Genomic DNA, 13,067 nt, shown 5'->3' on the forward strand with positions numbered 1-13,067 from the left:
CTTTGCATGTGACTAGTTGGTGGGCATGACCTTTCCTGACCTGGTAAAAGGCCAAGGCATGCTGCCACTCTCTCTCTTTTCCATCTTCTTTTCGTCCTGTGAACTTCCTGGAATGAACTGCTGGCTGCCAGCCAAGCAGTCCACCAGGTCATCTCCCTTATGGGGTAAACCTGTTAGTATAAGTTTGTAACTTTAAGCCTAAAGCCTGCCTTCAGGGATCACACTGTGCTCTGCCTGATCATGAGTAAACTTTCTTTTTATTGCTTATGAATAAGACTGTGGTGTCTTTATTCTTTTAGGGGGGATTCAAGGGGTCTTACCAGGAAAATATTAGAACACATTTCTGGACAAGCCAGATTGAATTGCGTATTGTCTTAAGAAACTCACACCAGTTTGCAACTAGTTTTCTGCTGTGTAAAGGGGAATGCACTCTGCTAAGTAAAGGAACTTGCAAGTTCGGAAGGATATTAATAAGCAATATATCCTCTCCTGCAACCCTGAACATTCCCACACTAATGCACACTAATTCCCACACTAATTCAATTGTCTTTATTTGGCCTTTGAGGGTGGAGCAAGCCTGCTCAGTTCAGAGGGACTTACTGCAAGGGAAGTGTACATAAGTGTAGTTACTCTGGAACTGATACTGAGATAAGGCAACTAACTTCCCAGATAAATCCCTCAGTTAATTTGCCCCTAATCACTAAAAACCAGCTCTTCTTCATTTCATTTATCTCAGCTAAGGTCCCAACAGATCCCATTTCAAATCAATTCAGTTCCCCTTCAATTATCCACATTCGTTACCCTTCAAATCATCTCTAGATTAAAACATCTAAAATTCATTTATTTCCCCAAATTCAATCTGACTGGGTAACCCAAATGTTTCCTTAGTTCAATTCCCCTCCCCAATCAATAGTCCACTAGAAACATTTGGGGTGCTTAGAAAAAGATCCAGGGCCCATCTTGTCAGGAATGTGAAATGAAGGGGCAGAGAGTGATAACCTCTGGAACACTGGAGGGAGAGAATGGCCTCCGTCCCAACTCCTATAATCCAGACCATTGTTAGGTGAGGTATTGGGGGAAGGAGGCTAACAGAGAGTGGCTACCTGGTGAGTCCATGGCTAAGGTAAGATCTGAACTGGGTACCAACTACCTCCCACAAATTCATCCCCTCCATGGCTCCCCATCTCAGTGTCCCTAGCCAGCTGAACTTTCCTTGGGCACGTCTTCAAACCTCAGCAATGACAGCCAAATAGATCTGGAGATTTAGACTGGAGATTTGGTAAAATTGGGACCAAACGTTTCCATCAAAACTCAGCTTTAATACAGACTCACAGCGCAAATACGGGACACCCCTCCCCTTGATTGACCTTCAAATGTGACATCTCTGTCACCATAAGAATTTTGGATAGCACCACAAGCAAAAATGCCTTTGATGTGGGCACATGTGGAAATAAAACGGCCTGAAAGCCTTGCTGCTGATTACCTCCAGTGGAAGCACATGTTTTGTGCTGTAAGGATAAGTCCATTTCACTTTACCTGCCCTAGGGCCCATTTGCTACACCACCACTCTAGAGCCTTTAAAGATTGTGCACAGTTCAGTTCCCTCTTTCATCAGCATCTGAGTAATGGGGAGCACTTCCGCAGTGGCTTAAGGGATCAAGCCAGGGCTCGCCACAGAGGCCTCAGGCCTGGTGTATTACAGAGCTAAATCACATTTCCAAGCTGTAAAAATGACTTAAATATTATCTTGGCAATTGCCTTGAGCAGACAATAGAAATTAGGGGAGGTGGGGAGAAGGACTTTTCCAATGAGGCTTCTGCCCCAGTCAAAACCTGCAAGTTCTCTGGCAGCATGCGTCTTTCCCCTGCAGAGCCAGCTTTTTTCATTCCCTTCTGGCATCTGCACACCCCTTGTTAAATAAATCCTGCTCTTCTGTTCTTTGATTTTAGCTTATGGATAGGGCCAATAAAGTGGTGCAAATTAGCCATGTGCCATTTGCCAAAAGATGACTTATGAACACCTCGGGGGAGTGAGGAAGAGGGTGATCGCGTTGTGTACCCAGATTGCTAAAGTCACCACAGGGAAACTAAATCGTAGACCATCCATATGAAGACCATTTGCATCCTTCCATGTTTGCACAAATCGCTCAAGCCAACAACAGGTTTGCACTGTGTTGGCTGTAACTGTTGCTGTCAGCAACCAATGTCTGAAACCTGGGCAATGATCCCTGGGCTTGATTAACTGCTGGGAAGGAAGATTTGAAATAAAACACTTTAAGGTGGCCACTTACACATCACCAAGGAAGTGGAGATAAATTGTCAGAAGGAGGACACAGATTTGCATATAATGAGCATATGTTCATAGATGCACATTAAGAAAATAATAACCTGCAATTTAGATAGAAATACAAGTGGGAAAAGTCCAGTTCAGTTTGCTGTCAGTACTGTTGGCAGGCAGCTTCATGGCCTCTCCTGCTCTCTCTCTCCTTTATGCTTCTATATATATAAAATGGACTTGGACCAAACTGCACCCCCCCCAAAAAAATGCAGAGGACACTTTCAAATTAAAGGACGGCCCTCTGTGCAGGAGGAAACATGGGCGTCCCCAGAACACTGGGTTTTCTGCCCCAAGCTAACACACATTTGTAAAGCTGGGTTCTGTATAAATTATGGAAATAAAAGGGACATGGATCTACACGTACAGCATCAAAGCCACACCCCTGACCATTGAACTCAGCTTCTTCCAACTCCTGGGATTTAAACAGACTTTGCCCGGACTTTCCAGAGTCCCTTGCTCATCTTCACAACAGTAAGGGCTAAGAACCTGCTTGCTGGTTTCTGAACACAATATCAAATTTTGCACCTTGTTCTTTCCCTCTCCCCACAGACTCATAGAACACACTCTCAACCCTGCCGTTGGGCTTTGCATGCCATCATCACAGTGTCACCCACCCAGCTAAATGCCCACTGGGACTCCATAAGCTTCCTATTTTTCTGTCTGTCCTGGAACTGCAGAAAGAGGGGGGTTGTCAAGCACCAGGTTGGCAGGCTACAACAAATGGCTAACGGGTTCCCCTCAGCATGGTGGGGTGCAAGTGTCATCAGAGGTTGGGGGCAGTGCTTAATTTCAAGAAACAGAAAGGTGCTGGGGTTCAGTCTTTGGCATGTGGTTTGGACAGAAATCTTGCTCCTGAATTCTAAGAGAGCAGGGTTACCCTATAGCTGCCCAGTGCTGAGGGAGAGGTACATGTGCAGAGGTAACCTTCATTATGAAAGGTTTGTTCCTATCTGCTTTATTACAAAATGATGAATGAGGGTGACATGCTGGAAGACGGGGAGGAGGCGCAAGACCAAAGGTGCCTGCACAGAGCCACATTCCTATCCATCTTAGGTAGGAGGATTTTTGAAAGGCACATGGAGGTGGCCCTATGGTTAGGCAGAAGGAGAGCAGCCCTCCTGAAGGGATGGATTTTGCACACTATGAATGGTGCTGATGTGGGATACGTTCCTGTTGGCTTGTGATTGGGAAGCAGGGGGCGGGTGGGGGAGAGAATGCCATTTGGATGAGTTCATAATGTACATAGTAAAATGTTTGTGGAGGGTTTGTATGTGTGTCCAGGAGGGCACAGAGGAGAAGAAGAAATCAGCTAAAAACAGAGTCCTTTATTTCATCCCATTCCTTTATTCAATCTCAGCTGCTTGAATCTGAGGTGAACTAAGGATAAGGTGAGAGGAGGAGGAGGCCATAGCGTTGGTATGAAAAAGGAGAAATGGGTGGCTATTAGAATTGCAAAGGACTTTTTGGAGTGTGTGTGTGTGCCACATCTTACCCACAGTCACCATTTTAAGGACACCTTCATAAATCTCCAGCGGTGACTTCCAGACAAAGTGACTTCCGGAGTCCCTTGCTCCTTCACAACAGAAGCAGTCAAGGACAACCGTGTGTCTGTGACGTCTACTTCAGCATGGGTAGCAAGAAGCAAAGCAGATGGGCATTGCCGGGGGGTGTGTGTGTGTGTGCTCTGCCTGAAGAGAGCATGTCACCTCATTAAACTAGGGACGGCATCCAGCAGCATGAGACATGCTTGCCATCTGCATTGCTTTGAGGTTGCCATTTCTTTGCAGTTAGAACATGAGGAAAATGCATTTTTGCATGAACAGGAAAAGTCCTTTGGGTTGGACTTTTGGACAGGAAATTGCTGGTCACTGGGCAGCATCTATCAGAACTTGCACTTATTCTGCTTGAGACCCTGTTTAGCTTCGGAACGTGGAATGTGTGAAGCAACATTAGAAAAGAGGAAGCATGTGCAGAGTGCTTTTCCTAATACTGATTAAAGAACCAGATGCCACCTGTCTAGAATTGGGGAGAAGGGTAGCACAGGAAAAAAATGTGTAATGGTCATGTGACCTGTTTGTTTAGGAACTAAACTTGAGTCAGAATATTTGGGGAATTGCATTCGTAGCCTCCGTGTGGAACTGAAACAGTCACATGCAGAATGGAGACTGTAACTGAGGCACTTCTTCAAGCAAGTTCTAGTTGCACGAAGCTCTCCATGTCTTACATCCTCACAGACATATAAAATCAGTTAACAGCGCCATCCAACTCATCCCAATTTGTGCCAAAAGCCCCTTATTCTATACTTAGAAGAAACTTGTGGTTATAGAAGTATGGTTCATTTGCATACTATATTATGCAAAATTATATGACACAACTTCACTATTCTGATTGCAAAATATATCCCAGTTATTTTCAGTGAATCTATGATGACTAGAAACTTGCTAGAGAATGTGATTTGTTTGGATTTCAGGAGCCAAAGCTCTTCTGTTAAAATTTTGGATTCCATTGTGGTGTGATGTGCATGGAATGCAAACAGACCTGCACCTTATTTAACACACTTCCAATTTCAGCAGTTTTGAAACTGACTTGAATGTCGTGAATTCCTTCCCCATCCCCATCCCCCAAATCAGGAGGGTGCTAAGAACTCTTTGCCAGTGATCCTTATGGAAATGCTGTGTTGTATGCTTGGGGGCAATTAACAAGTCACACTGCTCTCAAGTTTGCTGTGTGGGCATGCCTGGGGGGGGGGAGGTCCACAGCTCACTGGCAGAGCACCCCCATTGTGTGAAGAAGGCCCAAGGTTTAATCCCTGGCATCTTCAGGTAGGTCTAAGAATGTCCCCTGCCAAAAACTCTGGAGAGCCACTGCCAGTCAAGTGTAGACTACAATGAGCTAGATCAGGGGTGTCAAACTCAAATTCATCGGGGGCCGCATCAGCAGTTTGGTCACCCTCAAAGGGCCGGTTGTATCTGTAGGACTATGTGTCCACTCTTTATTATCATAAATTATTGTCACTGCATTCAATTATTACTGTTTTTTGTAATAATGTAAGTAAAAACTAGCTCTGAAAGCAGAAACATAGTCAGAATAATGGCAAGTAGATATTCAAATGTACAATTATTGTACAATTTATTGAAAAATGATTTTTGGTAACTGCACTGGGTGGTGGAGGCTCGCTAGGGTTTCATGCAGGACCTTTGCAGAGCTACTAGTACCTGGAGATGCTGGGGTCCTTCTGCATGCAGGACAGATGTTCTGCCAGTGAGCCACCACCCTTCACCAAAGGGACTGGCTGAGGTTGACTCACTGGAGCTGCTCTCCTGGTTCCAGGGCTTAAGGGCCAGAAGTACTGGTATAAAGCAGCATCCTATGTTTCTGAGGAGAGGGAGAGGGAGGGGAGGGGAGGGAGGGGGGAAGGAAGGAAAGAGGGGAGAGAAAGAAGAGTAGGAAATAAGGAAGGGAATAAAGAAGGAAAGAAAAAGAAAGAGGGAGAGAAGACGGAAAGGGAGAAAGAAGGAAGGAAGTAGAGGGAAAGAAAGAATAAGAATGAGGGAGAGGAAGAAAGATGGGAAGGACGGAAGGAAGGAAGGAAGGAAGGAAGGAAGGAAGGAAGGAAGGAAGGAAGAAAAGAGGGAGCAGGAGGGAGAGAGGAAGGAAAGAGGTGAGAGAAAGAAGAGTAGGAAAGAAGGAATAAAGAAGGAAAGAAAAAGAAAGAGGGAGAGAAGACAGAGATAAAGAAGGAAGGAAGGAGAGGGAAAGAAAGAATAAGAACGAGAGAGAGGAAGAAAGAAAGGGAAGGGGGGGTCGCTGCCTTGATTCAGCGCCAGAAAAGAGCGTGAAGGGACCCAGGGGCAAAAAGCATTTCCCGTGCAGCGTGAGGCAGCGGGTATCCGTTTTAGGAGAAGTGCGTAAAGCCTCAGAGTTGCACATTCGTGAGGCTGAGCCACTGCTGAGCTCACGTTCATGAGGTTGAGCCGCGGCAGGAGGAGGAGGTGAGGCAAGAGGAGGCGGCGGAGGCGGCTTGCCTTTCAACCCCCCCCCCCGGCCCCAGCTGTTTGTCGGCGCTTTGTCGGCGCGGCGCTTCAGCAGCAAGGTCCTGCCGCTGGGTCCTGCTGGCTGGGGCGCTCGGCGGGCCACATGACAAGGTCTGGCGGGCCGGATTTGGCCCCCGGGCCTTGTGTTTGACACCCATGAGCTAGATGGACCAATGAGTTTAGCTCAGTAGGGCAGGCAGCTTTCTATGTAGAGCATGAGACTCTTAATCTCAAGGCTGCAGGTTCAGGCCCCACCTTGGGCAAAAAGATTCTTGCACTGGAGGGAACTAGGTGACCCTCACTGTCCCTTCCAACTCTACAGTTCTATGATTCTGTTATTCCTGTGCCTGTTCATTGCTGTATCAGCTCACAGAATCCAATTGATCCAGATATCCATGATCCCCTGAGTTAGATGCTTTCATCCACCAAAGATCACCAGCAATGACAATACCTTCCAAGCTTCAGGATCATTGCAGGACAAAAGGAAAAGCACACACCATGGGCCAGCTTGCAGCCCTGCCTGAAGTACCAGGTAACAAGGGTGCTCCTGGGCAGAGACAGACTCTTGATGTACTCTGTGTCAAGACAGGGAACTTCTGTATCCTGACAGCAGTTCAGTTTTAACGTCCCAGTGCAAGGGACCCTGACAGCAGATCTCTCTCATCTGCGCCACCAGGACAGCTTGCAGGGAGTGGGAATGGCTGAGCACTACCTGTATAGTGGCAGGAAGGGAGACTGCAGCTGGTCAGCCCCAAGCAATCAGGTGGCCCAACAGAGGCTCTGTTGCAAGAACATTCCTAGGCAGGGGCTGCTGCCAGGTAAAGCAAATGAAGCAGTGGGCCTTCTGTTTCTTTGATTGCAGAAGGCTCACTGCTGGCCAAGGCTGCAGCCGCTCGTCCTCCTCTTTCCCCCAGAATGCATCTGGGCCCCGAGACAGAATGGCCCAGATGGCATCCTGGAGAAATGCAGCTGGTGGGTGTCTGAAGCCTCAGCCAGGGCTCCAGTAGGCTCTGACAGGCCTGGTAACTAAAGAAGCCACAAAGGCTCTGGGGCCTTGTGGAAACCAAAGGCGCTGCATCACCTGCCTCTGTGCCTCTGAGATTGGTCTGCCTACTCTGGAGCATAGGCAGTATGGGGGTGGTGGCAGGGGGCAGGCACTCCCCCAACAAGGAGCTTACACTGCATTTCTGAAATTAACATATGTCATTAACATATGCTGTCTCACCCACCTAGAAATATACTTTCCCCCTTCCATACTTCCACCTCTCTGAATTCTTTTTCAAGTGCCACAACTGCTCTGGAAGTCAACCATCAGCTTTGCTCACCTTCCTCTGGCTCTTCAGAGTCTCAGGTGCCACTTTTGAACTTGACCTCTGCCTGCCATGGACAATGTAAGCTGCTTGCCTTGCTGGGCTCTGACACCAGAGACTGGGATGGTGTTTTACCCCACAAACAGATCCATTCACTGAGGTCAGATTCCATAACAACTCTGGCAGCAGAGAGCAGGAGAGGCTCTGCAGTAACACAGCACCTGCCTTAGCAGAACGTACACAGCCAAAATGAGAGATGGAGTTTTAACTTGTGGAATATCACTGTGGCTTACAACTTTTTCAATGTTTCATTTTCCTTACCAACAAAGCTGGGGGCAAACATTGGCAAAAATTTAGAAGGGCCACCGTGGCTCAGGGACCAGATCTGTATTGTGGGCGACCAAGTGACCATCCCTGCTCTACAGTGTCTTCTCAAACCTTCACACTACCTGACCATTCCTCTGGTCCCAGGGTCTCATATAAAGGCACAGGAGACTTCCACCTTACTGAAGCTAAGAAGGTCTGGGACTAGTCAGTGCTTGAATGCACGACTGCCTAGGAAACATCTCTTCCTTGGATTCATTATGGAAGAAAGGTGGGATACAAATGACAGTATGTGTGTGCCTGCACACACAAAACTGCCTATAATAAGACAAGCCATTTCTAGGCTCAGTGCAAGGTGCTGATTTTAACCCATATGGTCCTATAGAACTTGGGGTCAGATTACCTCAAAGGCCACCCTATCCCATACAAACTTGCACTGAAATCTTCTTCAAAGCATCTCCTTCAGGTTTCTGCACCTACAGGGGCAAGGTGCATGGTCAGCCTGAGAGGGCCTTCTTGTCACCTTTGGTTCCCTGGCTCTGGGATGTACTCTCTCCAGGAAGACTCGCCAAGCACTGAACTGGATGGCATTTGGAGAAAGACCATTTAAAAAATATAGCACTTTAAACCATTTTAATCTGGTTCCTAGTTGCTGCTGCTAAGTCTTGTTGTTACAGTACTGTGTTTTTGTTTCATTAAAAAATATGTTAGCCACTGGGAGGTCAAAGCAACAAGAGCCTCAAATTTTCAAAGCTGGAAATTTTCTTGGTCTGTTATCTGACACGCTCCCTTTTCTGAGGTGCCACAATTTGTATCCCTCCAGAAATAATGGAGTTAGCAGCAAACTTGACCTTGTGGTCTACAACGCATCATCACATGAGCTATCAGCATCCACAGGACAACTCAGGTCTTCCCAACAACATTTCCCAGCCTATGCATCTGTTAGTGAGGCTGCTGCTGAGCACCCTTCTGAGGCCCTGGTGTTCTCCCATTGGATAATTTCTTAAAACCAGAGGCAGGCTATGAAATTACAAGTCAAATACCTGTTCTTTTCACAAGACCTATAAAACTGTGCTTGTTTAATGGTCTGCTCCCCTCTCCTAGAAAGTAACTTAGCCTTAGGGAAGAGCAACTGTGAGAAGCCTGATGGGTTCTCTCACAAGTTCAATCTTCACAGCCAATATTCCATACACATAGCTCTTCTACCTGTGGGTTGAGGATCCAGCTGGTGGTTTTTGGTGGCCAGATTTGGTTCTGGGTCCTCCACTTGCTGATCCCCATATTACCTTGTCTACTATGGTATCTGGACACTAACCTATCAAGGATGATTTTATAGGAGGGCAATTTTGAATAGAAACAGCTGTTTTGTGGAATTCTCCATCTTGTCTCTCCACACATTTCAGGACCCTCCCTACTCCTGCATGGGTCTCTCCCCTTGCCCCCACAAATAAGAAGGCTCACAAACTAAGGCTGTGTAGAACCAAACATGGGACAGAACAAGGCCCATGTAGTTGCGGAATCAGATTATAAGAATAACAAGCCACATGCCTGGTGCCACATGAGCTGGTTCCGTATGATCATCACAAATCATTTGAATTATAAGAAAGGGAAGTCACTTTGGCTGCCTACTGGCTCCTTTTTCTCAAACACAGTTGGACAAAAGGAATGGGAGGCTGGAGGTGAAGTCTATGATTCTATCTCACTGCAACAAGTAGAGGCTCCTTGAGACTCTGAGCATGACTAACAGCCAGTAAAAACTACACTGCCCTGCGCTGATCCCTCTTTTTAAATCAAATATCTTAACAGAACTCTCAGTGGTGTTTTCATCACCTTCCCTTAATCATGCAGCAATGAGTTCCACATGTTAAGCACACATTCTAACCTTCCTTTGTTGATCCTCCTCTACTCTTGTGTCATTGGATGGTGAAGCCATTTATTAAGGGATGTTCAAACGTTGCATGAGAATACAACAGGTCTGGGAAGTTGAGGAGAATTTCTTTCCCAAGAAACGAATGATACCCTTAAGGAATGGAGCACACAAACCCAGAGAACGGCGGAGGGGTGTGTGGAGGGAAGAGTGCCTTCTACCAGTACCCATTCTTAATACCCCGCCAAGGGATTGCTCCCCAACTTACCTGCATCCGCCAGACAGAAGCCGGCACAGCTGAAATAAACCAGGAGGGCTGCATTGATGTAGAGAAGCAGTTGATCCATCCTCCAGAGCGGGTCCATCCTGCATCCACATGGGAATGGCTGTTTCAGCCCCAGAGGTCCCGATCCAACATGGGGAGGCAGGCAGGCAGGCAGGCAGAGAGCGAGAGAGAGAGAAAGAAAGAGGGTGTCCCTTCGGCTCCCCTTGGCGGCCGCCTCCGATCAGAGGGACGCCGAGGAGCCCCGCCAGGCTCCCGGACCCGGCGCGGACATTTCAGCACCACGGATAGCTCCGCGCCGCCGCCGCCGCTGCCGCCGCTTCCCGATCCATGGCTGGCTTCTCCCAGCGGCAGCAGAAGGGCAGCGCCGACTTGGGGTTCCCGAGGCCGGGCTGGTCTCTCTTCCTGGGCCCGGAGAAAGTTTCTGGGAGGCGGCGTGAGGCAGCTCGGCTCCGCGGAGGCGAAGCCAGAGAGACGCGGCCGAGCAGCTCCTGTTCCCGCTCCTGGTGGTGCTGCTGGTGGCGGCGGCGGTGGCTGGAGGAGCCGCTGGGTCCCTGCAAGGTGCAAACGTGCCGCCAGTGGGCCGCCTCCTCCACCATCAGCCAGGCAGCTCCATCCAGGGGAGGCAGCGAGAGAAAGGATGGAGGCGCCCCCGATGCTCCCCCTGCCCTAACGACAGTCACGGGCGAATCCGGACTCGCCTGCCAGCGTCCCCGGCCCAAAGCACGCCGCCCTCCCCGGGCTAGGCGATTTGTGCTCCGAGATCCTACCAGGCGGGAAGCGGGGGGGGGGGGGGGTCCTCAGTCCCTCCTCCTCCACCTCTTCCTCCTCCTTCTCCCCTCCCTCATTAACCTTAATGGGAGAGCGACACTGTTTGAAGGGGAAACGGATCTCGCAGGTCACCACGTCTACACACACTAATTTTTAAAAAAGAGGGAGGGAGAGAACGATCGTTTATTTAAACCTTCCCCGCTGGAAGAGTTTCCGCTGCGTGTGTCTCGGTTGACTGGAGGAAGACAGAGGCAGGGAGGTGAGGAAGGAAGGAAGGAAGGAAGGAAGGAAGGAAGGAAGGAAGGAAGGAAGGAAGGAAGGAAGGAAGGAAGGAAGGAAGGAAGGAAGGAAGGAAGGAAGGAAGGAAGGAAGGAAGGAAGGAAGGAAGGAAGGAGATTGATGGCTGGGGGGAAAGTGTCAACTCCCAATTCCCTTTCCCAGTTGGAAGGATGTCCTCTAATACCCTTGGGGAAGAACTGGGCCTGCAAAGGGGTTGGGGGTGAATGTGGGGCATCCTAGCCAGAATCCATAAAACATCAGGGGAGACTGTATTATATAACAACAGAACAGCAGAAAGTGGGCCACAAACTGGGATGGCTTGGTGGGGGTCCCCTTTTTCCTGAGGCTTCTCCAAACTTGATGCTTGTTAGGAAGAAAGGAGGATGAGAGGGAAGCACCCAACAGGAAGACATGAGGGGGTTTGTGGAGGGAGAAGGCATGAAAGGCTCCCTAGGGGAGACACCCATGGCCTTAAATGGTCTAATAGCACAGGTTAATTGGGGCTGTTCAAGGCCATCACATTGGCAGGAGACTTCTGAAAAAAGACCCAGACCTGGAGAGTCTTACAGTCCTGCCAGGTTATCAGTCAAATTCCCCAGCATAATGTGAGTTCAGTGTGGAGGATGGTACAGATCACCTGGAACAGAAAAATGCCTTTGCTTCCAAAACTGCAAAGGATAGTTCACCTGACAATAGGTAGAGGGGAGGCTGTGTCACTGTAAAAAGAATGGCTGTGGGGGGATGGCTGCAAGATAAAAGCAATGAGATCAATCCAGGAAGGATGAGGCTCTCAATGACTACTAGTCCTGGAAGCCATGTGTAACCTCTACCTGTTGAGAGGGCTGCTATTGCACTCAGGTCCTGTTTGTAGGCTTTCAGAAGCACCTAGTTGGCCACTGCTGGAACAGGGTGCTGGACAGGGTGAGTCCCCTCTGGACTGATCCAGCAGGGTTTGCCTTATGCTCTTATATGTTCATTATTCCACAGGTCCTTTATTCAGTCAGTCAACCACTTTTACATTTATATCCCACCTTTACTCCAAGAGCTCAGGGTGGCAGGGACATTTCTCCCTTACTGTGTCCATTTTATCCTATCTTCATGTCAAGCAATAGCTTCAGGTGACTAGACAGGTGAGCTGAGCAATACGCAACAGGCAAAAGCACACTCTTTGGTTATGTCATAATCTGATCTGAGGTTATTCCACCCCCAGCCTGGCAGGGCTACTGGCCTGGAGGCAGAGCTGTGTCCAAGGCAGGCTGAGGTGGTGGAAGTTGGATAGGGAGAATTCCCCCACACCATAACAGTAGTTTTCAGGGCCATCCAATGAAGCTGATTGCCAGAAGATTCTAGGCAGACAAATGAAAGGACTCCTTCTTACAGCACAGAATCAGAAGAATCTTTATTTGCATCAGCCACTAGCCATAGCAATAAAATAAAATGTACTGAAGGTAGAGGTAAAAACTTAACTATAGAAAATACATTTTGGGGGTTTACATCAATAATCAAATAATAGATCTTATTCTCATTGCCCCCACTAAAAACCTTGCCGTTTTTTTCTGTCATCTGATCATCTTGATCTGCTAGAAGAAAGGACACAATAGCAATGGTTGAGCGACCCAGCATGGACAATAATAGAGGGGTGATAACCTCACTCCTCAAATCTTTATAAAGAGTGCAAGCTAGAAGCACATGAGCCACTGACTCAATACTGCCATCTCCACAGGGACATAGCCATTTTTCTAGTGGAATTTTTTGAAATCAACCCTCAAGTACAGCCAAAGGCAATATATTCAATCTTGAGAAAGTGAAAGCGTGTCTGTATTTTGGAATTGTTAAATTTTGCAAATAGGGTACCAAAGTGT

Source organism: Zootoca vivipara, chromosome 6 (genome assembly GCF_965207765.1).
Source record: "Zootoca vivipara chromosome 6, rZooViv2.hap1.1, whole genome shotgun sequence".
In the NCBI taxonomy this organism is placed as follows: domain Eukaryota; kingdom Metazoa; phylum Chordata; class Lepidosauria; order Squamata; family Lacertidae; genus Zootoca; species Zootoca vivipara.